This window comes from Herpailurus yagouaroundi, unplaced genomic scaffold, assembly GCF_014898765.1.
Source record: "Herpailurus yagouaroundi ecotype Mexico unplaced genomic scaffold, PumYag 142, whole genome shotgun sequence".
NCBI lineage: Eukaryota > Metazoa > Chordata > Mammalia > Carnivora > Felidae > Herpailurus > Herpailurus yagouaroundi.
The window spans coordinates 44,455,940-44,483,055 of record NW_024412397.1 but is presented as its reverse complement, the minus strand read 5'-3'; the positions used below and the strand labels follow the sequence as shown (position 1 = coordinate 44,483,055).

At 38.5% G+C, this 27,116-nt stretch overlaps 1 long non-coding RNA gene across 1 annotated transcript; it reads right to left on the bottom strand.

Annotated features, from left to right (window-relative positions):
* Positions 1-1,147: 1,147 nt before the first annotated feature.
* On the bottom strand, positions 1,148-27,116 carry LOC121033049 (uncharacterized). Its single transcript, XR_005791665.1, has 4 exons — positions 26,985-27,116; positions 9,904-10,015; positions 8,451-8,629; positions 1,148-1,195 (listed from the first exon to the last, which is right to left on the bottom strand). It is a non-coding gene; the product is annotated as an uncharacterized LOC121033049 (long non-coding RNA).

Below are 27,116 nucleotides of genomic sequence, written 5' to 3'. Positions count from 1 at the left end.
GGTAAAGAGAACTAGATGACAACTACACACACAGTGATATCTTACAGGAGAGGAACCCTGAGTTTAGTGAAACTGATCCTTTTGTAAATGGCAGTAAGCATGTCTCTCCCAATGTTCCAGAGAAACATTGAATAGAGCTGTTTAAACTATATTCATTAATTTGTTTGGTCTTAGATAATTTTGTTGCCTAGTTTTTGTTTTTTTACCATTTGGCTTCTGTTCTATAGGCTATTTTGTTTATTTTTATCTTTCCAATGCTTTAGAAAGCAGACTTCCTGTGTTTAATTCTGTTAGTGGATATTTCATCATTATTAAGATATATTCATAACTATTTTTCATTAATCAAAATAGTAACACAGAGGACCTTGTTTATTAATTGGGCTTCTTTTATTTATTTCTTTCTCCATCCCATAATTCATATCACTATGTAAACTTTGCCAGTGTTATATTTATACATAGTCTTCTTACCAGGAGATTAGAGTTTTTAAGCTGCTGCATTTTTATTATCCTAATAATGCCAATTATTTTGAGTTTTCAGTATTAGCTTCATTCTCTGCCATCACATTTTGCAACAGCTGTTGGAACACTATGGTCACGGGTTGAAGGCCAAGAGAAGTATTCCTAAATTCTCCAGTTTCTTTGTGTTATGGAGCCAAGGTGGAAGTGAATCAGAATTCCAGTGGGTCTGGGAAACCAGCTCAATGGAATGAAGTTGACCCTTCTGCATGCACCATGCAGAATGATAAGGAAGTGGGGGATGCTAAGGGTTCCCTTCTATGGATGCCAAAATTCATAATGTGCTGCCAGGAGCCCTAGAAATGATCCCTTTCCTCCTGATCCAAAGATTCTATGGGGAGTGATGTCTGTTTCTATTTCCTCTCCCCTTCTTTTCTCCTCTTTCTAATGTCCTTACATCTCCAGTATCATCTCACCCATTACTGGCCTCAAGCTTCACAGTCTAATAAATTTCCTTTTTAAAGTAGCCCAAATGCATGGGAGCACCTGTCTTCATCTGTGTTCACTACCATAGCACCATAGACTCGGTGGCGATACAATAGAGATTTATTTTCTCACCGTTCAAGAGGTTGGAAGAGATCAGAGCGCCAGCATGATTGGGATCTTGTGAGAGCCCTCTTCCTGGCTTGCAAATGGTCTTCTTGCTGTGTGCTCACATGTCCTTTCCTCAGTGTGTGTGCTTCGGGAGAGAAAGACAGAGGAGAGAGAGAGAAAGAGAGAGAGAGGTCAATCTTCATTTAAAAAATTTTTTTTTTCAAAGTTTTTATTTATTTTTGGGACAGAGAGAGACAGAGCATGAACGGGCGAGGGGCAGAGAGAGAGGGAGACACAGAATCGGAAACAGGCTCCAGGCTCTGAGCCATCAGCCCAGAGCCTGACGCGGGGCTCGAACTCAGGGACCGCGAGATCGTGACCTGGCTGAAGTCGGACGCTTAACCGACTGCGCCACCCAGGCGCCCCATCAATCTTCATTTTATAAGGCCAACAATCCTGTTGGATTAGGACCCTACCCTTATAACTTCATTTAACCTTAATTATTTCTGTAAGTCTTATGTCCAAATACGGTCATGTTGAGAATTAATGATTCAACATATGAATTTGGGGGGACACATAACAGTACTGTAACCTTTGAGATCTTCATTTATACTATAATCTGGGCCTGAAAGCCCTTTCCACTTTTCATCAAGGGACCAATTTGTCCTCATCTTTCAAGACCAGCTCAAGGACACCCCCTCCAGGAATTTATGATTGAAACCTTGGTGGCTAGTGCTATGCGGTCCTTCCCTGTGGATAGTTCTCCCTTGTCTGTTAGTGTTGGATGAGCTCCAGTTTACCATAAACTCTTCAGGGCAAGGGCTAGTTTCTTACTTACCTTGAGACTTTCCTGTCTTGGGCAGTGTCTAGTTCAGAATAAGCCTGTAATCAAGGTTGGATAAACTTAAAGCACAGATACTACACCACTCATGTTCAATGAGGCACCTGAAAATCCTAGGAGAGACAGGAGTAGGAGGAGGAGGTGGAGGAGGTAAGGAGGGAGTGGTACCCAGTAGGAGCAGGGACCTGAGCCTGAGTGGCTGAACTCTGGATCTTATTGCTTGACCACCAGATTTCTCGGCCCACGAGCAGAGAGCCACAAGTTTGCATCAGGTGATGAAAATTGAATCCCTTCCCAGAAATAAACATTCTGTGAATTAGTAAAAATTTGCTGCAAAGGGTGCTAGCCTGCAGTCTGGCATCTGGGAAATTCAGCTGCATAGCTAAGTTGCCCGGAGGACATACACTTCATAAAGTGGTAGAAATCAGTATAGCAAAACTGTTAGGGGTCTATAGGGAATAAAATTCATCTCCCCATGCAGTCTTTTTTCATAATATCTCTTTGCAGTAAAGAAGGCCTCGTGATAATAAGAGTGTCCTTTATAGATTAAATGGGGATTGATGACCCTTAAATTTAGCTAGAAAATAATAATTTTTTTAACTCCAGCATGATCAAAAAATTTGATGTGCCTTTTAAGAGTATAAAGATGGAAAAATTATCACCAGCTTAATTATTTCCACCATTGTTTCGCATGCTGTACATACGCATTATAAGAAAGGAAAAAGTTTGGGGTCAAATCTTTTAGCCAGGCTCTTTTCTCTCTTTCAGACACACTGTACCCAAACTACATTCTCTTTTCTGTTCTAAAAATAAAACTAGACCTTGGATCAACAGCTTTTTTCACATGATGCCAAACATTTGGAGCGAAAGGAAATGTTCTTACATTCACTTAACAAAACTGCTCTTTTAGTTGGTTCACATAGATTTATTTTTGAAGACTGAATTGCTTGCTAATTTCCCAGTTAGAAGCTCATGTAATTGCCACATTAGCATCCTCTTCTATTCCCTCTTTGGATGCTCTCCTATAACCTGGCTTCAGCTGCTCTTGGGTGCGACCCAGGCCACCTTCACCAGGTATGTGCGGTATGGCCGGGCCGGTGTTGTTGGTATTTCAGAAAGTGCAAGCACCAGGAGCATGAACCCTTACTATCCCCTCTGCACACTCTCCCTCTTTAGTCTCTCCTTCCTAAGCAATTACATCCCAAGCAGCATGGGGTGAAGAAAAGTGGAGCTCTTTCTCAACAGCAGGGTATGAAGAAGACTTTATCTCAGCAAGGCTTAGTGTCTTTTCCGTTTCATTGAAGACTTAAAGACTAGAAACATTTTAATACAAAATACCATAATCTCTTTAAAGTATACTCTAGTGCTTTCATATTTCAGTTTTACTGCTATGAATATTTCATCTTGACTTCTTTTTAAAGCTAATTACGTAAAAAAATAAGTAAGGGAAGATATATTTGTCTACGTTATAGAGAAGCTTTAAAAAATCAACTTCTTAATTTATGATTTGGTAAATAGACCTGTGTGTAAGAGTGTAATTTATAATTTTCATCATTAAAATTTTTTTCCTATACCTGGTGAATCTACTGAATGTGTTGATGGCGACTTTTAAATTTAAGTAAATTCTTTAGCTTTAGTAAATTTTTGTCAGAGCCGAAATACTAAATTAACGTCAAGACCTTTTTGGTCAGAAGGCTGCTCTCAGTTCAGATAACAGTTTAAGACAGACAATGAAATAGATTTTGTTGACATAAGAACAGTTGTAACTGTGGTTTTGATTTTGCAAATAAAAAGCACCAACGTCTCCAAAAGTTCTTGTCACAATATTAGTTACATGATGCTATTTTCTTATAATACATCTGATAAATAATTTTAATAGTTTCCTTAATGAAGGATTAAAGAAAGATTCAGGTGCAAATAGGTATTATTTTCTAAAGAGCCATAGTAATGACAAAAGTCTAGAGTATTTATAAATATTTCAAAGTACGAATAGATGCCCTGGAAAAATTGCTTTCATTGACAACCGAATTAATTATGGTAGTTCTTTTATTCAAAGCCCTATTATTTGGCTGTAAAAATCATTGTAGGTTAAAAATGGACTCACTTTAGCTTCTCTATAGGTATACTATTTTACATACTTTTAAAAAATGGCCTTGATTCTTTTCAAAATGCGCTGAATACAAATATTCTAAAATATATGTATTTTCAAAATGGTACTCTGTGACATAAAATCTGAGTTATTTATAATTATTTTAGATACCATAATATATTTCAGATTTTTAAAACAACTTTGTAAGAATTAGCACGATCATAGTAGAAGTATATTAGGTACACACATTTGAATGTGCATTTCATACGTTATATTTATAAGAGAATGTTAGCTAATCTATGTCTTTAGTTTTTCATGCAGCTCTCCGGGAGACCAGAATGTGGCTATCATGGAGTCATTCGATTTTAACAGAGATCCTTTCTCTATAACTAATTCAACGCATGGCTATATGGGTAATTTTGAACAAGTGGATCTTTCTCCAACCTGAAAGGCTGCCAGGAGGGAGAGTGAGTGAGAAAAAGAGGGTTTCAAAGGAGTCACAGAGAACCACAAAGTAATCACGAAGCACTACTGTATTGCCACAATCCCCCTACAGAAGTGCATTGAGAAGTGGTGATATAGAACAGAAGAGGACACATCATTACAATGAAACACTCTATAATACTTGGGACAACAGTTGGGAATGATTTTGTCATCAAACAGAACAGCCGGAATTGTAGAAAGTTTGACTCTGTCTGTTATGAGGAATTTTTAAAGAGCTATGATAGCTCCCCTTGAATCTCATATAGCAGCGAAACATGAAATACAGAAGACTAGAAATGTAATGTAGAAACTGCATTGTAACCTTTATGTATTACATTTAATGAAAAAAAACCCTTTAAGCCAAATATTACACTATACAAGTATATAAATTATGATTATTCTAAATTTAGATACAACCATTTTATTGAATACATAGTGTTGGAATAAATTACTAAAGAGGGCTCAGTCTTCTAGCCCTGTGAAATCCTAGCAAATGAAATCCATTTTGGGTCACATCAGAGCACCAGTGCTATAGTGAAGGGAGGAAAACCTGATTTTGCAAATGTCATTGGAAATACTTTAATAGCACCAATAAAATGAACAATCCCAGGGGCACCTGTGTGGTTCAGTCGGTTGAATGTCTGACTTCAGCTTGGGTGATGATCTTGCGGTTTGGTTCATGAGTTCGAGCCCCGCATTGGGGCTCGCTGCTGTCAGGGCAGGGCCTGTTTCACACCCTCTGTCCCCCTCTCTCTCTGCCCATCCCTTGCTTACGCTCTGTCTCTCAAAAATGAATAAACATTAAAAAAAAGGAAAAACCCCAAGGAGTTATAACAGTATCATTGAATACTTAATGTTACTGCCATTGCTGAATTTCAATAGAAAGAAAGCCAAACATATAATGACTGGGGATTATGATAAAGACTGATTCTTGAGAATAAAGCAGAAACCTTATTGTAACAGGGCCTGATGGGCCATTGGAGTGACTTGATTCTGAGTCTGGAGTTTTGGTCTGACGTTGCTTAAATTTTCCTTACCAAAGTTGAAGATTGATGCTAGGTCCTGGAGTCAGGAGTGAGGCTGAGCCCACCAAGGGGGACTACATTTTTCATATGAAATCTCTTCATGATGTAAATTAGGCTTAGTATTGTGGGAGTAAGTGATATGTTAGAAATACTGTTTAGTACAAGAGTAAAGACCAGGTCAGTCATGGTTTGGAATTCATTCATTCATTTTCAAATATTGTACATGTGCATGGAAAATGAATTCTAGCATCAATATTTGTCTATAACTTCTGCTAAAAGGTACCTATTGAAAGAACCCAAGGAGGAAAACAATATGTTAAAAGGAGTGTTTTAGGAGAATTAGTTAATAGAAGGATTTCAGTGTGAAGTGACTAGAATCAGGTAGTATACTTAGAAACTTTCAGTGTTTCTAATTCAGGTGTGGTATGATAATATCTTAAAATTTTAATTAATGGGTTTGCTTTTCTACACATCCTTATACTTCATCTCCCTCTATTCAGTTAGGGGTATCATTGTCTAAAAGAAAATGAGGATTATTGCAACAAAGATGCAAAAAACCAGTCAATGCTAAGGTTTTGAAACTTTTTATGGGCCAGTAGAATTGCAGGTTAAGTTTTTCAATAATAAAAGTGGACATTATTAGAGAGAGAAAAAAGAGATTTGTATAAACAGCATGGGTCTTATCAAAAAGGGTAGGTTTAGAAGTCTATGTGTCTAGCCAGGATTTTTTTTTTCCTTTCCACCGGAAGCACACGCAAAAAAACAAAACAAACTAAAAGACAACTTCCTGACCTTGGAGGAGGAGAGGAAAGGTAAAGAAACGAATAGCAGAATAAATTAAGGCTCAGGAGGTTGAGAATCAGGGCTTCCATCCTGCCCTCTCCTCAGGTCAATCCCTGATGAGTACAGATGATCAAAACTCCACTGATGTTTGGGGGAATCCAGGAAAGAGATGCATCTCACAGATTCCAGATACAGTAGGGAGACCTCAACTCTTGAGATAAACTCTATATGGAGCATGGAACACAAGTTGGAAAGTAGAAATGGCTACAGAACAGCATGTAAGAGTGTTGCAAGCTCTGAGACGGGCAAGTCTGGCACCCGGTCAAGCTAAGGAGGAAGCAGAGTGAGCACATATTTGGCCATGAGCAGAGAAGGGCATTTTCAGTCATGCATGCAATGAGCGGGGTGCCACAAAACCAAAGGCCAGCCATGATCATACCTCTCATCAGAAATCAAGGTGGGTGGATGCTGATCACTATGGACCAAAGCTTTCAATGGTGAGGGAACATCGGAAGCAGCTGGACTCCCTGTTGGAACCCAGATTCCTGGACCGCTCATCCAGAGTTTCTGATTCAGTAGGTCTATGTGGAGTGGGGTCCAAATATTGACATTTCTAACAAGTTCCTGGGTGGCACAGATATTGTGGGTTGAGGACCTCACTTTGAAAAGCACTATTCTAGATTAAATGTCTTTCTTCCAAACTTAAGGTGGTATACCCTCCTCCCCCGCCACACACACACTCAGAATATAGATGGCCCTTGGAGAGAGATGTGAAAGACAAGGGGACACATTGAGATAGTCTGAGAAGTTACCAAAAAGAGCATGAATTTATAACTGAAAGTACTAAGTAATCACCGATTTGAGAGAGTGAGCCTCGATTTCCACATAAAATTCACCACTATCAGCAGAAATTTGGCTCGGGGGCCAAATTCAGTTCAGTTATGGAGAAATAAAGTAATTTACTATTTGTACACCTCAGTTTTGTTACCGTGAAAATTTGAGCCCAGTCTGCTAGTGCTTAGCACAAACTGTGTACCGAGATACAAAAACAAACTTAGAACTCTTGGAGAGGAAACATCCAGAAAAGATGTTTTGGTCCTTTGCTACAGTGAAGCTTTGTCATACAACACTTTGCTTTTTAACTGACATGGGAGTAGGATGTTTCCATAGCCCTGGTACCACCATTCTGCTACTCATCCCCTGGGCCTCCTCGGAGAACAGAGAAAATAGGGGCTATGTCTGAGTGGACAGCCCTTCTGAGAGCTACGAGAAGGCAGAACATCTGTGTGCCTGGGAACACTGCTCCCACAGACATAGTTCTCCATCTGGGCCCCTGCACGAACAGACTTAGTGCCCCATTCATGACTTGCTCCGGGTCCTTGTGCACCCATGGCAAATAACAATGTTCAGTCTCCAGTGGAGTGGGATCCTCTTCTTTCAAGGGTCCAACATAAAATGTAAAAGGCTGTCAGATGGCATTTATACATAGGCAGCTGGTAGGGCTTCTCTGTTCAGTTGCACACTGGTTTGACCTCAAATCGGACTGTGCACCTTCCGTTTTGCATTTTCCCTTTGCAGACAAGAGCTAGGTCAGTAATTTATAACTCTTGTGAAGCTGAGTGCACATTTATGAGGCTTAGCTGAAATGAATCTATTACATGTTGCCTAACATCCCCAAGTCTTTCAGCCTCTGGAAGCCAACCTTTCCTTTGATACTCTCATACAGTTACACAAGCTTCCATCCCAACCCACCAATGGAAATTCAGTGTCGTTCCTTCCCCAGTATTTCTAAGGATTCCTCAAATGGCACAGGGTACGTATGCCTAAATACATGGTGCTGGATACACTGCCTACTCTGAACTCTGAATCTTTTTTGCTCTCTGTTTTTTTTAACCTATAGTTGTTTTATCTACATATCTAACAGCCTTCCCTCCTCATACTTTATCCAAGGCACAGTCCAAATGTCATGTAGACATTCCCCAAAGCTCCACTAATCCAGTCATTTATCCCTTTTCTTTTTTCTTAACTACTACGTGCCAGGGGATGGGTGCAGCACTAAAAATACCCATATTTTGGTGTACTGTTGTACATTTTTACAAAGTATGGGGATTTTCTCAAATGTAGGAAGTTAATGGATGACGGTGCTAGCAGGGAGCGGTAACACCTAACTCTTGCATACCAGTGTCAGATATCACCCTTTTGAAGCCACAGGGATTCCCTTCATGGACTCCATCGTTCTTTTGAGGACAGCCTCTGTGCCTTGTGCTTTGTGGTTGACTGATGCTCTCATTCTCTATGGAGGTCTTTCTCTGTCATCTCTTTTCCTCAAGTCCCAGAATTTTTCTAAAACTCTTCTCTCTGGAGATACCAAAAGAAGAAAAGAAAAATTGATTTTTTAAAAGTTACAACAAATCATGTAGCTTACTTTCTCTTATTTTAGTGCCTTTTCATAACCAAAAGTCCCAGGACACTGTTTGCTCAAACACAAGAGACAAGTCTTTTGGACAGGATTCATGACAAGTTAAGAGAAGTTTACACAGACCATTTTTCCATCATGGACAATGCAAGCCACCACTATCGATGTAGTGGATCAACAAAACACCCTATGTGATAGGTAAATGATCAGGTCCTGGGGATTTGATTATGACAGAAAGGCAGACAGTATATACTGCTGCCCTACTAAGAGAAACCAAATCTCTTTGCTGTGTTTTTTTCTTTAATAACATATTGAAAAAGCATTTGCCTGATCAATAGCTAAACAGCAGATCTCAGGAGGTGTTCATTTATGCCAAAAAAGAGATCACGTTTGGAGAAACAGCTGCAATTGGAGTAACTTCTTGAATATGTTTATAATAATCTACTGTCCTTCTCTGTGGCCATCAATTCAGTTAAATGTAGATATGATAGGAATCCTATGTCTGCCTAACTCTGGTACTGTTTTGGTGGCATGAGTCTGTGCCCTCTTTCAATTTACTTTACAATTTGGAAGACAGAAGATAGTGTCAGGGACTAATAATCATCCCTTCCCAATATCCCACAAGTCAAAAGAACCAATGTGGGTATTCTGGCATTGGCAGACTTTATTTTTGCCTACTATGCATTCAAAAAGTAAGGAGGTACACCTGGGTGGCTCAGTTGGTTAAGCATCTGACCTCTGCTCAGGTCATGATCTCACAGTTCATGGGTTTGAGCCCCTTATCGGGCTCTTTGCTGACAGCTTGTAGCCTGGAGCTTGCTTCAGATTTTGTGTCTCCCCCTTGCTTCCTGCCCTTACCGCACTCGTGCTCTTTCTCTTTCTCTCTCTCTGTCACAAAAATAAACATTAAAAAAAAGTGAGGCTATTACCTCATTTTATATAATGTAAAATCACTCTGGTTGGTAACTATAGGTCCCTTTGAGGAATCTCTAGGAAGGCTCAAGTTTATTATTTTATACATACACAGGGTACTTCTTCAAAAGAACCTGGTATACTCTTCATCCCAAGGCCTCTGAGTATGAAAACTGGGTGAGAGGCCATAGCTCTATTGCTCCCCAAATCTGAAAATGATACCTAAAATGTTTAAATTATAAAAATCAAGTAAGTAGTAAGAAGCAGTTCTGTTTCAGTCCAGTGGACACTATGGTCTACTCACCTCCACCAATGTTTCTTGTGGCTGAACTCATTCTGATTTTAACCTGCTGCCCATTTGGGGAATCATGTCCACTTGTCTCTGGTCTTCAAGCTTAAGAACAGCCACTTGGCCTCTGTAAGGAGACAGTTATCTCATTATCCCCCACTGAACTTAGGAAGCCTGTTTCAATTAAGTTACTTGTTATAATCATGCATGGCATTATGGGGTGTTTCTTAGTGCTTTGATAAAGGAATGTCCTTGGAGCCCATCTAGGTAACACAATGAGGAGATGAATGGCAGGTCACACTTGATAAATCAGTACTAACATTCTGTCTTTCTTTGTATACCTTCATCTACATTATATCCTAGAAATTCTTTCATTTGAATCTTATCTAGCTTCGACCACTATGGAGTTCAAATTTTAGTCTATTGACCAAGTAATCTGGTGAGCCACAATTGCATACTCGAACAGCAAACATATTTAATCCACAAATTCCAGGAAAGTGCAATCATGGTGATAAATATGACTTATTCCAACAATTTGTTTCTGTCTCCCTGTTCTAGGACCCTCAGGATCCATTCATACCATTTCGCCCCAGGTTTTCATCAATATAAATTAGCAACATCTTCCAATGTTTTTGATGGGTAAACTATCTTCTCTGAAGTAAGACTTCATACCCATTCTTCTGTGATCTGAGTGTAGTTATGAGTCTGGAAGCAGTGCAAGTTGATGAGACATATCTTGTGCAGAGTTAGCAATCCCAAGCAAGGTCATTTTTCTCAAGTATAGTCCTCACGCTTTCTTCAGACAGGGGAGAAAGGGTTTCTTCCACTTTTAAGAAGGCACAGTAGAATGTGAAGTCTCAAATCTGTCAGAATCTACCTCAAATCCCCGCTTTTTTTCAATAAGTACCCTAACTTTCATATAAGATACCAAGCAAAGCTGTGAATTCAATGTGCTTTATAATTCTGAAATATGCATCATGACTTTGAGTTCAGTTTTCAAATATATCAGCCATATATTTGGCTATAAAAATAGGAGAAATTTTAGGAACCTCTTTTGTTTTCTGATTATGCTATGAACTGAAAATTAAAAATCCCGAGCTTTTTGAGGCACCTGGGAGGCTGAGGTGGTTGACCATCTGACTCTTGATTTTGACTCAGTCATGATCCCAGGGTTGTGGGATCAAGCCCTGTGTTGGGCTCCACGCTGAGTGTGGAGCCTGCTTAAGATTTTCTCTCTCTTTCCCCCTGCCCTTCTCCCCTACTCACGTTCTCTCTATATAAAAAATTAAAAAAAAAAAAATAAAAAAAATAAAAAAGGAAAATCCTGAGCTTTTCAATTTCTTTTTGTAGAAAGAAGTGATACATCAGAAGCAGATAGGCTACCCTATAGGCCCTATAGTCATCACTTACAACCCATTGTTTTATTATACAGCCTCTTTGTATCCCAAATCCTTGCCTTTAATAGCCACTTCATTTCAGACAACAATAGTGATAAGTTAATGATTATTTAAAAGTCTTTGAATGCCATGGACCATGACATTGAGGTTATGTTAAGTTCAAATTTAATTAGGCACAAACTATCCCAGATCCTTCTCATTTTCAAAGTCTATTTTTTAGGACCACTTCAGTACCAAATATTTTCTCAGAGACTCCTACTGGACAAGAGCAGCTACTTGAAATATTTCAGACAGGAGAGGATTTAGTAGAGGGCATTAGAAGTTTTCCTAATTGCTAGAACGCCTGGAAAAGCAAAGGTCATGGGAGAGCTCTGTTAACTCTCAGATTCACCACTACCTTACAGAGTGGCAGGGAGTTTCAAGAGACAAAAAATTACTAGTAATTATACAAATGTAATACTAAAGTAGCTGATTCACTAGGAAACACCTGGAGGTCACTGCAGAAGCTCAAATCTGCTGAAGACCATGTTTCTACCCATCTTGATGTAGGAACAATTATATGAATTGTGCTTTCTCTCTTGCACCTTTCAAATCCTGCATGAATGCCTCTCATTGGCAAAATATAATCTAGAATCCAAGGGATTCAGAGAAAAGCAATGGTCAGGCTTTCAGCCACTGAAAATAGGGGAGGTTAAGTGTGGAGAAACCATGTTGGTTTGTACAAACAGCACAGACAGCATAATAAGCCTTTCTGACATAGTCTATGAGTTTGGTTTTTTAATGATTTTGTAAAAAAGGGACAACTAAAGGTATCTTTACATCTTTACCCATATGCTACACAGTGGATGTTGATTAAAAAGTTCGAGCCCCGCGTCGGGCTCTGGGCTGATGGCTCAGAGCCTGGAGCCTGCTTCCGATTCTGTGTCTCCCTCTCTCTCTGACCCTCCCCTGTTCATGCTCTGTCTCTCTCTGTCTCAAAAATAAATAAAAAAATTAAAAAAAAAAAGTTCATGGTTCAACTAACACAGAGAAAGAGGCATCAGTGACTACATGAATCCATTCTAGGTTGATTTCTGGTAATGCTATTTTGTGATTAGAAAAGAAAACACAGAAAGAACCACTTCTTGGTCAATTGTAGTGACATAAAAATAAATTAATGTATAAAAAATAACAAAAAGCAAGAGCAATGCAAAGCAACTAAAATTTTTGCAAAGTTCAGTTCTATCTTAAAAAAATATAGTCAAATAAATAAAGAATTAAATATTTGGATGAAAGCAGAATAAACGTTTAGCATCCAAAATAAAACATTTTTGTTGTTCATAATCACTGAGATAGAGTGTATGTTGGCTGAGTAGAACCTGAAAATGAATCAACAAAATCTTTTATAGGTCCATATTCCCTTCTTCCATCCTTAGAAAACATAATATTGAAATAATGTACTAGTAAAAAAATTAAATCACTTAATGAGATTTCTCACAATTACCAGCATCCTTAATATTTATAGGTGTTTGATAGTTTATAACCTTTAAATCTCCATGACATCTTCTAACACAGCGCTTGGATAGAATAAGTACCAAATAAATACTTGTTGAATTACTGAAAATGAATACAGACTGTACATTTTAAAGATTGTACCAAAAAATGGTAAACAGGCTTACTAATGTTCTTAAGCACTGAGCTAGAAATCAAGAAAGAGGCAGTTAATTTTAGCTGCCATGAGTCAATTCATTGTGTGAAGTTGGGAAAATCATTTCAAATCTGTTGAAATCCTTATTTATTTTCATAATAATGAGCTCTCTTACCTACTTCACAGAAATACCTTGAAATAATTACTTTTCTTTGAGCCCTTTGGAAGTAACAAGACTATAGTCTTACAATGTGTATTGATAACAATACCAGACTTTTATAGTAGTAAACAAGCATGTGGTACTTTATATATTTGTGAGGTTTCATTGTTATCTAAATCCAATTATATGAATATGAGGAAACAGTTTGATTACAACAAATTTCAAAAGCTTAGTTATTATATATGGGATATTGTTCATGTATTCAACAAATCTTCTCTTTCCACAAGGTCTGTTTAAAGTCTCACTGTCTTTCGTGTCTTGCCCAAACCTGAATTCTACCGCCAGCTATTAGAATATTGCCGCTGCTCCAAAATAGGCAGCTTTTACCCCATCAGATAAAGGACAACCTTTTGCTCCCAAGGGGCTTTCCTTCCATTATTTCTTGATCTCTTGGTAGTGCTGAGATGTTCTTGTCAGAAAGCTGTTCCTCCTTCTCAAGGATCTTATATGAATATATTTTAAAATCCTCAATAATGTTTAAAAATTATTAAACACCTTTATACTGGACGTCCATCTTCCCTTTCAACTATGTTCAATGAGAAAAGTTTTTAAGCCCCTAGTCCTCCAAATGAAAACTTGGTTATTTCTATAAATTTTGTAATCACTCTTAGGAAAAAGAAAAAAAAAAGTCCAGAGGTCTACCCTGTCTAGGGATGCCCCAAGAGCGGCACAGGGTAACATAAGCAGGGGCATCTATCAGAGCACGCAGGACACAATACGTGTACCAGAAACATTAGTTCTACTTCTGCTGCTCCAGCCTCAACATGTTTGGGGAGGTAAGCAAGATTCATACTATTTATAGAACTTCTGGTAGAAGATTAAGACCAGTAGAGAATTCTGCAAAATTTTTCTTATGAACTATAAAATACCCAAGAGTCCTTCTTAATTACTAAAGTCTGAAATTAGAAAGTCCTATCTCACATAAAATTCAAAACTCCCAAACTCAAAATTTCCCCCTTCCCTCAGCTAGGCCCTGTTACAACTGGAAAGCTATTGGTGGAGGAGGACGCGGCCAGGATTTTCTTTCTTTCCAAGATCCTCCTCTTCTAGAGTGTTAACTTTGATTTCTGATCGGTCTGGGTTTTGATCAAGGGGTTGCTGGAAATTCACACACAATCCTCCCTCCTCTGGCTCACCACTTCCCTTTGTGCTGTTGGTAGGGATCTGGTTCAGCTCCTCTCTGTCAAGGACTGCTCATCTCTTAGATGGACTGAGTATAAGCTACCCTCAGCTCTCATCTGTGCATATGAACTACTTTTTGCTCAAGGCAAATATGTACCCTTTGCTCAATGCAGCAGCAAACTGTCCTTTAACATTGTGAAAGAAGCTTTTGTGTGAAGTCAAAAGTCAGGGGGGCAATGGTGTCTCTCAATGAAAGTGAACATATACCAAGATTTCCCAGTGATTTTGTTTTTAATTTGTATTTTGGTTTTTTTTCTTACCAGTAATCTTTTTGAAGCCTCTTTTAATAACAGCCGATGATGGGGCGCCTGGGTGGCGCAGTCGGTTAAGCGTCCGACTTCAGCCAGGTCACGATCTCGCGGTCCGTGAGTTCGAGCCCCGCGTCGGGCTCTGGGCTGATGGCTCAGAGCCTGGAGCCTGTTTCCGATTCTGTGTCTCCCTCTCTCTCTGCCCCTCGCCCGTTCATGCTCTGTCTCTCTCTGTCCCAAAAATAAATAAACGTTGAAAAAAAAAAATAGCCGATGAAGAGCTGATGCTCCCTCAACCTCTTTCTGGGGAGAAATGGGACTCAGGGCACCTGAACAACTCTCTCCTTTTATGCCCTTTCTGTGATTGAGTTTGATTTATATTAAAAGTTTTAAATATTTATTTTAAATGTTTACTGGAAATGTGTATCTTCATCTGACACCTCAATTGAGATTTTCATATTTGCTAATTCTGGCACCACAGGAAAATTTCAATTTAACATTCTATTTCTGTGCACTAGCACAGAGGGGTACCTTTCTCTTGATGGTTTTCAAATACATGGAGAACTAAGGGATGGAGAGGCTGTTTATGTATCCATGTATACTTTGTTCAAGAAAATAAAGGCACACACTTCTCCTTGTTGGCTGTGTTTATGGGATCAGTGGCTCTATTGGGGACTATTAGAAGATTCTTACAGTTTCCCAGTCTGTCCTGGAGACTGTGGTTGGAGGGATAGAAGGAAGCTCATGTTCACTGGTTTGGAATTCCAATGTTGGTGACTGCATCAGCCATCTTGGTGATGCCAAAGGGAGGGAGACGTCTATGTGCTTCTTCTCTTTTCTCTTCCTGGCTACTTTTTAAAAATTTTTTTAAATATTTATTTATTTTAGAGACAGACAGACAGACAGACAGAGCATGAACCAGGGAGGGACAGAGAGGGAGACACAGAATCTGAAGTAGGCCCCAGGCTCCGAACTGTCAGCACAGAGCTGGATGCAGGGCTGGAACTCAAACCATGAGATCATAACCTGAGCCGAAGTCAAGACACTTAACCGACTGAGCCATCCAGGTGCCCCTGGCTACATTCTTTCTTACTTGGAAAACGATTAAGCTTAGATCCCCTTAAAATGCAGAGGGTAACTGAAAGTACAAGTCTCAGATGTTCTATTTATTCTCAGGAGTTTGGCTGCAAAAGAATTAACCTATCCATTCTCAGTTATTTTCTGGAATGCTCACATTTTGGCACAAAGGTTTTCATTGGTGCGGGAGAGCAGTGTGAGAAGGTGGTGAGGAACCTGACTTTCAAATTGACATTCTGGCTGTTTTAAGAGAATATATTGAGATCTGCTTGGATAGGAAGGAAATTTCCTTCATTGTAACAACTTCATGTGATAACTTAAAGCAGATTGCTTAGGCAGCAGAAGCTGGAAGGACACAAATTGGTAGCTCAATATGTCCAAATTTTCAGTGGGATGATAAATCAGAGGGTGTCCTGCTCTCAGGGTACAGCATGTTCTGGGTCTGTAATTCTTACCTTTGATCTTGGAAAATAGAAAGCATGCTTACTGACTTTAGCTAGGTACTGGATGAACAGAAAAGCCCATCCCTCTGCTTCAGTTAGGATGCTTTACGTTATAACAAATTGGCTTAAATACTAAATGGGCTTTATTGTACCATGCGACTAAAATGTTCAAAGATAGAGGAGAATTTAGAAAAGGTCTTGCATCTCTCTAACACTTTGGATCTGCCCTCTGCAATGAATTGGCATGAATGAAAAGGCTACTTAGCACCAATTTAGGGCTACATAGTTTCCTCATTCATGTCCACCAAAGAAAATACCCAATTGGATAATCTTAGACCACATGTCTGCCATCCTTTGAGACTATGATGGTTGCATAAGATATGCATTTTTCTATTGGAATAATTTAAACTAGTCTGTTGGAAGACTAGTTTGAGGGCCATTCTAAGCAGTACTCCCAGTCATAGCTACTAACTGGGGGAGGAGAAAAGCAATCGCATTGCTGGATAATTCCCAATCATAGGGACATTTTTAAAAAATAAAGTAAAGAACAGAGTGCCTCGGTGGCTCAGTTGGTTGAGCAGCCGAGTTTGGCTCAGATCATGATCTCACAGCTCTTGAGTTTGAGCCCCATGTCGGGCATTGTACTGACAGCTCAGAGCCTGGAGCCTGCTTTGGATTCTGTCTCCCTGTCTTTCTGCCCCTCCCCCATTCACACTTAGTCTCTCAAAAATAAATAAAACCTCAAAAAATAAAAATAAAAAACATAAAGTACAGAACTTTACCCTAGATTTCTGCAAAGTCCTGGAGAATCATCTTTCAGAAACTCAGGTTACATTTATTTATTTATTTATTTATTTATTTATTTATTTATTTTTAGGTTATCTCCTGATTAAGAGGTCCGGATAGTTGGGATGCTTGGGTGGCTCAGTCAGTTGAGCATCTGACTCTTGATCATGGGATGAAGCCCCATGTTGGGCTCTGCACTGAGTGTGGAGTCTGTTTAAGATTTCTCTCTCACTCTTTCTCTCAAATTAAAAAAAAAATGCACTAAAAAAATAAATAAGAGGTCCTGATAGTTGATCTTCATTTCTTTATGTGCCTGGGGGCATGGGGCTCATAAACACTCTAGTTTGGCCCAGCAAGGCTTGAACTGAAATGATTTCTCTGTGGTTTTATATTGTTTCTTTGATCCTTTCAAAAGCACCAATTTCATCGACATGTCATATTGGATCCAAGAATCAGAGTTTAATCTATATTTTATACCAGTTTTATTTATATATGTTGAATGTTTAATAATTATGACAAAAATTCTAAGCAATAGAGCATTAGGTGATTTTTATCTGATGGTAGTTCTTTATTATAATTTTTAAAAATGTTTACTTATTTATTTTGAAGTGGGGGCAGGGGTATACAGACAGAGGGGGAAAGAGAGAGAGAGAGAGAGAGAGAGAGGATCCCCAGCAGGTTCCCACTGTCAGTGCAGAGCCTGATGCAGGGCTCCATCTCAGGAACCATGAGATCACCCCCTGAGCTGAAATCAAGAGTCAGATTCTTAACCTACTGAGCCACCCAGGTGCCCCTGATGGTAGTTGCTTTAATTTTGATTCACCACACTTCCTACAAAGGCTGTGGATGTGGCTACATGGAACATTTACTTAACTGTACTTCATATCAATACACATAATCTACTTCATTTGGCTTGGATTAAGTTGGTTTTAATTAATTATCTATTTTAAACAGCTACCAGAAATAGCCATTAGGTCTAGCATTGACTTGGCTTGCTATAAACAAAATTACTTTTATGGTTTCTAACCATGGCAATGTGAATTTATCCAAAGAGTACTAAAAACTTAAACATATATTGAAGTTTCCAGGTAGCTACTCATTTTAATGATATGAAATATAATAAGTGAAACTTGCTTCAATGATATAATTGAAAATAAGACACTTTTTAAAAAATTTCAAGTGTCTTGTTTTTCAAAGCTGGTTTCTCCAAGAAATTACCCTCCTTGTTTTCATAAAAGCATTTTCTTTGAGAGGGAAATTTGCCTGTTAAATGTTTTTTGACATCCCAGAATTTTGTTGGTCTGATTTTCCGAAACTTTTCTTATTCATATTGGCTACAAGTCATTATGACAGCACCTATTACTGATAAAAAAAGGAAAAAAAAATCAAGTCTACTAGAGCATTTCTAAGTTACAGTCCAGTACAACAGAGATTGGAATGAATTTAATGTAGGGAAATGTAATCAGCCACATTATAAGAAAGTTTAATCTGTTATACCCTTAGGGAGAAACAAAATCTGAGTCTAAAGATCATTATAACTGTAAGAGACGTGAACAAATCAAAACAAGCAAACAAAACCCATCTTACAACAGATTATTCTTCAGAAAAACTAATATACTAAAATTTGTGGCCACCAATAGTGACACCAAATATTATCCATAAATCTTGGACTCATTAAATCAATTGTAATATTTTATACTTCACTTTTGCATTTGTGATATAATCAATGCATTTTTTATTTCACCAGCATATCTAGAAATTAGTCAGCTTGGAAGTTACTCATTGTTTTGTTCAATGTTTATTTACATTGGTGCCATACCTTGGCACACAATCACTAGAGAAATATATGGTGATATCAGTGAGGAAGGAAGGGACGATGAATTTACTCATAGGATTAGAGAGAACCTTGTGCCTTTAATATTAATATTGACAACTCATCTGATGGCGTGATTTAATAGCCTGTAAATCCTCACTTATTTTACTGAGGGTCTGTTGAGTGAATCATTCACTGTGCCAGAAATTGTGGTAAGTACTATACGTAAATGAATTTATTCAATCCTCACAAGAACCTTGATGACCCAGCAACTATTACTCTCATCTTATAGATTAGACATTTGAAGATTAAATGATTATTTTTTTCATCTTATATATACAGTATGGGGCCAGAGTTAAAAGCCAAGCATGTTTAATTACAAAATCCATGCTCTTTACAACCGTTTGCTATTTCTTTCTAGTTATATTATTCTTTTCAAGTAGATTATTGATTACACTTTTCTAGCCTTAATTATGCCTGGTCATAGGTATAGTGAGGTTTTCATTAATCCAGGATAGATTTGCAGACTGACTGAGGTTAAGATCTGGTTGAAAATTGGCTTGTATACTATTTCATTGATTAGAATATGCTCATTTGTTTACATTCTAACATTTTTGAAATCAGGATGGCCTTATAATTGATGATAAGGAAGTATCTGGCATACTTTGATTATGATAGTTTAGTTTTTCTTTCTTAGTGGCATTTAGGCTAATGTTATGTATTCAATAGACAGTTTCTTAGATTAGATGATATGTGCTACTTAACTCTCCAATTAAACTCAGTAAAATTAGGCAAAGCAGAGTAATTCTGATTCATGCTCAGCTCCACCCCATGCCATCTTCTGCACAGGGTTGGGAAAAAAAGACACTCTGCTTAGAGCTGGGGTGAGTTTAAGAGTTTTACCTATTATTGTCTCTGTTATCCAGAGACCCTCAGTAAAATAAGAAGGTTCTAACAATGAAACTTCTGCTTCTTATCCAAATTTTCCCCTGGATATTTTATTATGATTTCAAGTCACCTATATTCTTTTCCTCCCATCTCTTTTTTCTCCTATTAACCAAGAGTTCAGTCTTTTTACTAAGGGTTCTTTCCATAATTCCTTTAAAATTTAAATAAAAATGGATTTTTTGAGGGAGCCAAAACATAAGAGACTCTTAAAAACTGAGAACAAACTGAGGGTTGATGGGTACAAACTGATGGTGAGAGGGAAGGGTGGGTGGGTGATGGCTATTGAGGAGGGTACCTGTTGGGATGAGCACTCAGTGTTGTATAGAAACTAATTTGACAATAAATTTCATATTTAAAAAATTGATTTTTTGGCCTATGCTTTTTACATATAGATATGTAGGATTTTAAATGATTTTAAATGATAAACTAGAAGTTTAAATTTAAACTTCTTTTTTTCTTGTTACTGTCCACTATTATATAAGGATACCTGAATTTTTCCATTATGGAAATTCCCACTATTACTGAAGGGCTTAAAAAGCTATTGAAATTGATAAAATTTTTATTGTTGTATTTTTTATCTGTTCTGAAGCCTCTGGAAAGCTCTGCCTACCTCCTCTCCCACTTCCCTAAATCTTCCACTAATGCCCCTAAGGGAAATTGACCATTTGAACCTCAGAATATCTCCATAGCTTAAGTGCTAGAGAAGTGTCTCAGTTTTCTCTTATCTAAAATGGGGGAGGAGAGGTGTGGGATAATGATACAACCTACCTATCTTGCTTATAGAATAAATTAGCTAATACAGGTAAATCTAAGAACAAATGTCTGGCACCAAATAAGTGTTCAATAAATGTTTGCTATTATTAGAAGCCATTTGGTATAGTTCATAAACCTGCTAGGCTAGTCTTTTTTCTGGGTATTTTACAGATCATAAATTATTACAAGGCAAAGACTGTGCTGTATGCATCTTGATATCCCTCTTTAGACTTTTTTTAATGTTTATTCTTTTGAGAGAGGGAGAGAGAGCGAGTGAGAGCACAAGAGGGGGAGGGGCAGGAAGCGAGGGAGACACAGAATCCAAAGCAGGCTCCAGGCTCTGAGGGGTCAGCACAGAGTCCAATGCAGGGCTTGAACTCACGGACGGTGAGATCATGACCTGAACAGAAGTCAGATGCTTAACTGACTGAGCCACCCAGGCACCCTTTGATATCCCTTTTAATGCCCTAAAGTTGTGCATTACATATTCTGAAAATCCCATTTTTTTATTGATGGGCAAAACTTCCCATTTAGCACCAACCTGAATTGGATCTGTAAGACTTAATACTTACAGGAACCAGGGTATGTAGATCTCTCCCACTTAAGTTTGGTATAGTGGAAATGAAAAAGGCTTTAGGCTCAGTCAAATCTGAATTTTAATTGCAGTTGTCTTTTACTTTGATATTGGGAGTTACTTAGAACTCTCTGAACCTCAGTCTGCTTCTGTAAAAAGTGAGGGATATTTACCCCATTTGGTTCTGGTGGAAATGAAATTATATAATGTATGTAAAGCACAAAGACATATAGGAGGCTTTCCATAAATAGTAACTATTGATAATTATTGTTTCTATTTAAAAAATTATTACCTTGAACAGATTACTTAATACCATTAAATCTCAATTTCTTTGTATATAAATTTCTACATATATAAAGGGCTAACATTACATTATTCACATGATTAAAAAGAGGATTCAGTTACATACAGGAAGTTCATATCAAAATGTCCTTCACAGAGTAGATGCTCCACAAATGATTTTTATCCATTATTCCCTTACTTCCTTTCCCACATCTTATTCCTTGATATAACAAAGGAGGAATTTCCTTGTTCTTTTTTTTTAAGTTATTTATTTATTTTGAGAGAGAGAGAGAGAGAGAGAGAGAGAGAGAGAGAGAATACACAGGGGAAGGGCAGAGAGAGAGGGAGAGAAAGAGAATCCCAAACAGGCACTGCGATGTTAGGGCAGAGCCCAAAGCGGGGCTTGATATCATGAATTGTGAGATCATGACCTGAGCCAAGGTCAAGAGTTGGACTCTTAATCCACTGAGCCAGTCGCCCAGGTACCCCTCTTTGTTCTTTCAAAAGAGATATTTTCAAAAGTTCCCTAACTCTTGAGTGTGTTGTGCTGTTGTGAAATTTTAGCAAAAATGAAAGCCTAAGGACTTTGGGTTTTGAGGTTAGAAAAGTTATGGAAGCATTTGGAACAACCTTCACATATCTCTCATCACCAATACCACGCAGCATTCTGTTATTTCCCATGGGTGTTTCCATTCTTCGATTTTCAATGGTGCAAAGAGAATTAACCCTTTAAAACTTATAAATAGTATTCTTGAGGAGTCCTTATTCCATTATGTAGTTTCTATATTTGTTCCCCAAGAATTTTTTAGAGTTGTGGTTCCTTTGTCCGAACAAAATGAAAAGATCCTAAAACAAAAACAGAAACAGCTGCTTCCTACACCATTGAAGAAGAAGCTTTAGGAGCAGTCTTACGTGCTATGTTTCTACAGTCTTTCCCAAAGAAGGTGAGAAAGCTTGTATAGATATGCATATTTGGATTGGGACACCACTGTTCTAGAGGATGGTATTTTATATTGATAGCATAATTTGACAGTAAATCATTATTATTATCTCCTTATTAAAAGATTAAAAGATCAGAATTCAGAGCACAACGGTCATGCTTGCCAATTTGACCATGGAACCATTAGCAATACTGACAGTTCAATTACAATTGTGCTTATTTCATCACTGATTGGAATCATGGCAATTTGGGAGGATACAAAAGCACAGAGGTACCTATAAACTGAGTGGGGCAGGGAGTAGCGTCCCACATTCAGTAACAGCTTCGTGGGTGCATCCATTTCAGGATGTACGGCAGGAACATTGAAAACTTTCAATATTTTACATGCCACACCTGTCCTAAGAAACACAGTATGTGACACACATTTATAATAAAAAGCTCTAACTGGAATCCTAACACCGGTGAATTTCTTTTCTGTACTCTGTGTAAGGAAGAAAGAAGCAAAGCACAATGAAATAAACCAATATCTGGTCAGTTCAGATTTAGAGTTCAATATACTACAGCTTATTACCTCAACAACAATTCATACTGACCCCAAGGCACTGTAAAGTCATCAATCATAAAAGAAATATTAAATTATCTTTACAATACCTATTTAGCAAGGCTGTAAAGTAGACTAATACGTTTTGCAAAGATTTTTTTTTTAGCCACTTAAGTTGAAACAAAACAGGTTTTTCTCTTTAACCCCTCAGCTATCCAGAAAAATTATCTTTATGAGAAGTTAATGAAGGTTCTTGTATCCTACTAATGACTGCCAAAACGGGTACTGTTGGGATTTTAATTACCAGTGGGAATAATACACAGTAAGGAATGTAAGGAACATGTCCAAGATGGGCTCACCTTGAAACATTCATTATGATCCCTCTAAGTCACATTTGGATACTGAAGAGAATGTCAAATATCCAATTCCTATATCAGTGCTGCTAGTGTCAGGGAAAGAGACACCATCAGAAGAAGAGGTAACCCCAGTCCCCCATGAACCCTTGCAGAGAGAATATAATTAATCACTCCCAATTGTCCCAACCTTGCATTTGTAGTTTCCGACTTAAGTGGAATATGCCTACCATTTATCTTCATTACTGGCCAGCAACATTAATAAAAATCAGCCTAAGATCTGAGCACAGAATCACTTCCTATAGATTCCAATTTAATTTAGGAATGCCTAAATTGAGGGAAACATCTCTTCTTTGCCTTTGAAAAATGAGTTGGTTTTTCTGTGATACCCAGCAACGGCAATAAACAAAGATGATGCAGATGTGAAGACCCGTGGCCAGTTCCTCCATTGATTACCTCCAGACATTAATTTTCAGTCTAATTGCTGTAGTTGGCACTTTCACCTCAGTGGTACTTACATATGCCTACAGATCTGTTTGATCACAACTCTTGAGTTTTGAATTATTTAATACTCAATCAGTTTAGAAATGCTGTCCTTCATATTCTATCCAGAAGTCCTGTAAAGGAATAAATCTGATGTGATATTTAATAAAATGGATTTTCCAACCACAGATCTCCTTAATAGTTTACCATCCTTGTAATCCTGAGTTATTTTCTTTGTTCATGAAACAATTGCTTTAGTAAAATCAGAATCACCAAACACTTCCATATTCCATCTGGATTTATGGAGCATTAGAACACATTATACGTAAAAGATGATAAAAATGTATTTGCCTTGTGAAAATTATGTCTTTGTAAAAGTGTTGTTCTTTCTATTTAGCTGCAACCTTATGATTTTTAAAATTCTTAACTGTTATGTCAGACATTTTTAAAACAGTCCATATAGTTCTTTTTTTTTTTTTTTTTTTTTAAGTAAACGGTTAATCTCCTCTCATACTGAATACATAACACTGGTTAGCTCTTTCAGCATTGTAGAGGCATGAGCCTCAGACCACCCAGTCTTTGTACTGGAGATGTTTTGAACAATACTACCATCTGAACTGTGCAGTCGGGATCTCCTCAGCTTCTTTGTTCTTCCTCCAAAGTACTTAATGTTGTTTTAGTGGCAACAATAAATGTTACTTTCATGATTTTCTGTACTTAATTGTGACACGACATTATGTTTATTCATTGTTTTCCAAAAAGGAAAATTATGAGCAAAGCATATGATATTAATTGTTGGGCCAGTTCTCATGAATCTATTTCAAACAGCCTTTCCTTCTTTTCTAATAACTGCTTATTTTAATTGAGGTATCAACTATTTTATATATATGAACTTATCTTTTCAAGCTAAAATTTTGCTGCCTTTCAAAAAAACATTTACAACCCTAATGTGTGTGTGTGTGTATGTGTATACACATATATAATCCTAAAATAAATAAACACATATATGCACACATGCACAGTAAGCCAAGTCTAATAAAAGTTTAGATATGCTGAGAAAGTCACATATTTTTAGATCTCTAAGTGACTATTGTTTACACAGAAAGACCAGTTCTTACATTTATCAAGGCCAATGCAATTATTACTAAAGTGACTGCTTCACAGAGAAATTAAATGAAGGCTTATCTAAAGAACTTGTTGAATATTGTCAGATAAATAATGGTCTTTTTTTGCCTGTTGACACTATTTCAGCCTGAGTTCTTCAGGCTGAACTAATTTTTAAACTAATTTTTAAACTCTTCATTCCACCATTCCTAATAGACAGCCTCATATATTAATCAGTCTACTTTGATGGCCCTTTGAGAATGGTATCTTAATCTATATTTAAGTGCAATAAATAAACTTTAAATTTATAGGAATAAAGGAAATGGATGTAAATTAAGCTGGAAAATATAGTCTGTAGCCAAGCAACCCCATGCCTAGCTAAAACACAAGGGAAGTTTCTACTGTTAAAAAGAAATAGGAGAATAGTACTTACCCAAATCTACTGCTATGACCACCCAATCTGCCTTGTGCACCCTTCTTCCCACAGAGACAACATCATCTTGCCCCGAGTAACAAAGACTGAAGTCTCATCCACTAAACTGCATCCAACTCAAAGTCCAGGATCTCTGAGAGATATGTTGATGTTCCGACAGGCTTAGAAGTGGCTCCTGGATCCCCCATGACCTAGAAAAATATCACTTTTCTACTTCCTATGCCACACCCAATAAAGAATGGTAGAGTAGGATCAAAATAGCCTAATACAATTTTTTCTGTTCGGAAAATGGAAGATGGGGAAATACGTAGACATCACTGATCCATAGCAATGGTGAAATTCTGTAGCTCATTGTTTCTATGGTTCCCATATTTGCCTTTTTATTTCTGACTAAGATTTTAAGGGAATTGCATTGATAAAGAAGGATGCCACAAGGGGCAAAGGCTTTAGGGGTTAACGTACTGACCCATAAAACAGTCCCCAGGTTTCCTAGCTGGATCTCTAAGAGAGCAAGCTGTGAAAGCTTTGTTGCTCCAGGGAGGCTTACTTGTAATGCCAACTTGTCTCTTATAGGCAGACTTTTAGTTAAGTGCTCCCAGTAAGTTTCATTTGAGAACCACCATGCTCAAAGCTCTCTTCCTGTCTTGTTGATGTATAGACTCTAATTTGTTTGTTGGTTGCTGCTCTTGACCATCCGTGTTCCCCTCAATTTACTGTTTGTGACCTTGAGGCCATTTGAAACAATAGGCATTGGTGAGAAGGCAATCCTCAATCTGCTTTTCTCACTGACTGAGTCACATTTGAGAATACCTAAGCCAAGCTTCTGGAGAAAGGCTGTGTAGAGTCATCTTATTTGTTTGGGGAATAGAGCAGTTGGTTTTTCCAGTTCTGTCCTACCCCCAAATTCTGCACTGTCAGCAAACGGGCTGAGAGTTTCCTTTAGCAGAATTTTCTTTTCTTTTCTCTTTTCTTGTATATTTATTTTGAGAGAGAGAGTGTAAGGGGCAAGGAGAGAGAGGAAGAGAGAGAGAGAGAGAGAGAGAGAGAGAATTCCAAGCAGGCTCTACATTGGCAGTATGGAGCCCTTCTTAGGACTTGGAACTCAACCCTGAGACATTGACCTGAGCAGAAATCAAGAGTTGGAAGCTTAACTGACTGACCCACCCAGGTGCCCCTTAGCAGAACTTTCTTTCCTTCTCTGCTTGTGAAACGTACCACGGTTAATTCTTGCTTGAATTCTCTCCTTTCAGTCCCTTGTTACACGGCATGCGCAGCGCACCGCACCAACACTGACATTTTCCAAACATGTCTCCTAGAGCCATAGTCTTAGTGTGGAAAGGGTCTGTCTGCCAAGAATCATGGGTAACGGTTTTGCCAAATTTTTATTGCGGCACGACAGAAGTCACCATCTTTCTGATCTTATCAAAACAACATTGCCACATAGTTTCAGGTGGGGCAGCACCAAATGTCTAGTAGCTGGAAGAGGTCAACGGGGGAACGTGACCTCTGGTTGACCTGCGAGCTGGCCCCGGGGGGAAGGGGCAACTGAGAGGCTTTTCCCTCCCTCTCCTGGCCTCGGAACGAACGTGTGTTCCGCTCACTATCCCTGTAGCCGGAACCACTTCAAGGGCGCAACCTTGAGAGAGTCCAGCGCTACGGAAATGGTCCGCGCTGTGTACGTGACTGGCACCCCGTGAGCGACCCTGTATAAACTCAACAGTCTTGCAGGCGGGGATGGAAACGCACTCCCCTTGCGGCGGCCCCGGACAAGCCTCGGTAGGTTCCCCTGCTTATTCGACCTGCCACCCTACCAGTCTGGCGTGACTGCCTCTCGCTTGTTTCTCTCCTTGCCCTCCGGGCAGGGCGGTTCCGACCTTCCGCCTGGAACTCACCGGGTGGTGGAACAGTTGCTGAGTCAGGAGACGGAACAAATGGGCCTAGGGCAGGAGGCATCTTAGGGGAACCCCCAAGTTGCCCGTCAGGCCTCTATGCGCCGGGCGGGGAGGGAGGGCTTGTAGCGCGGA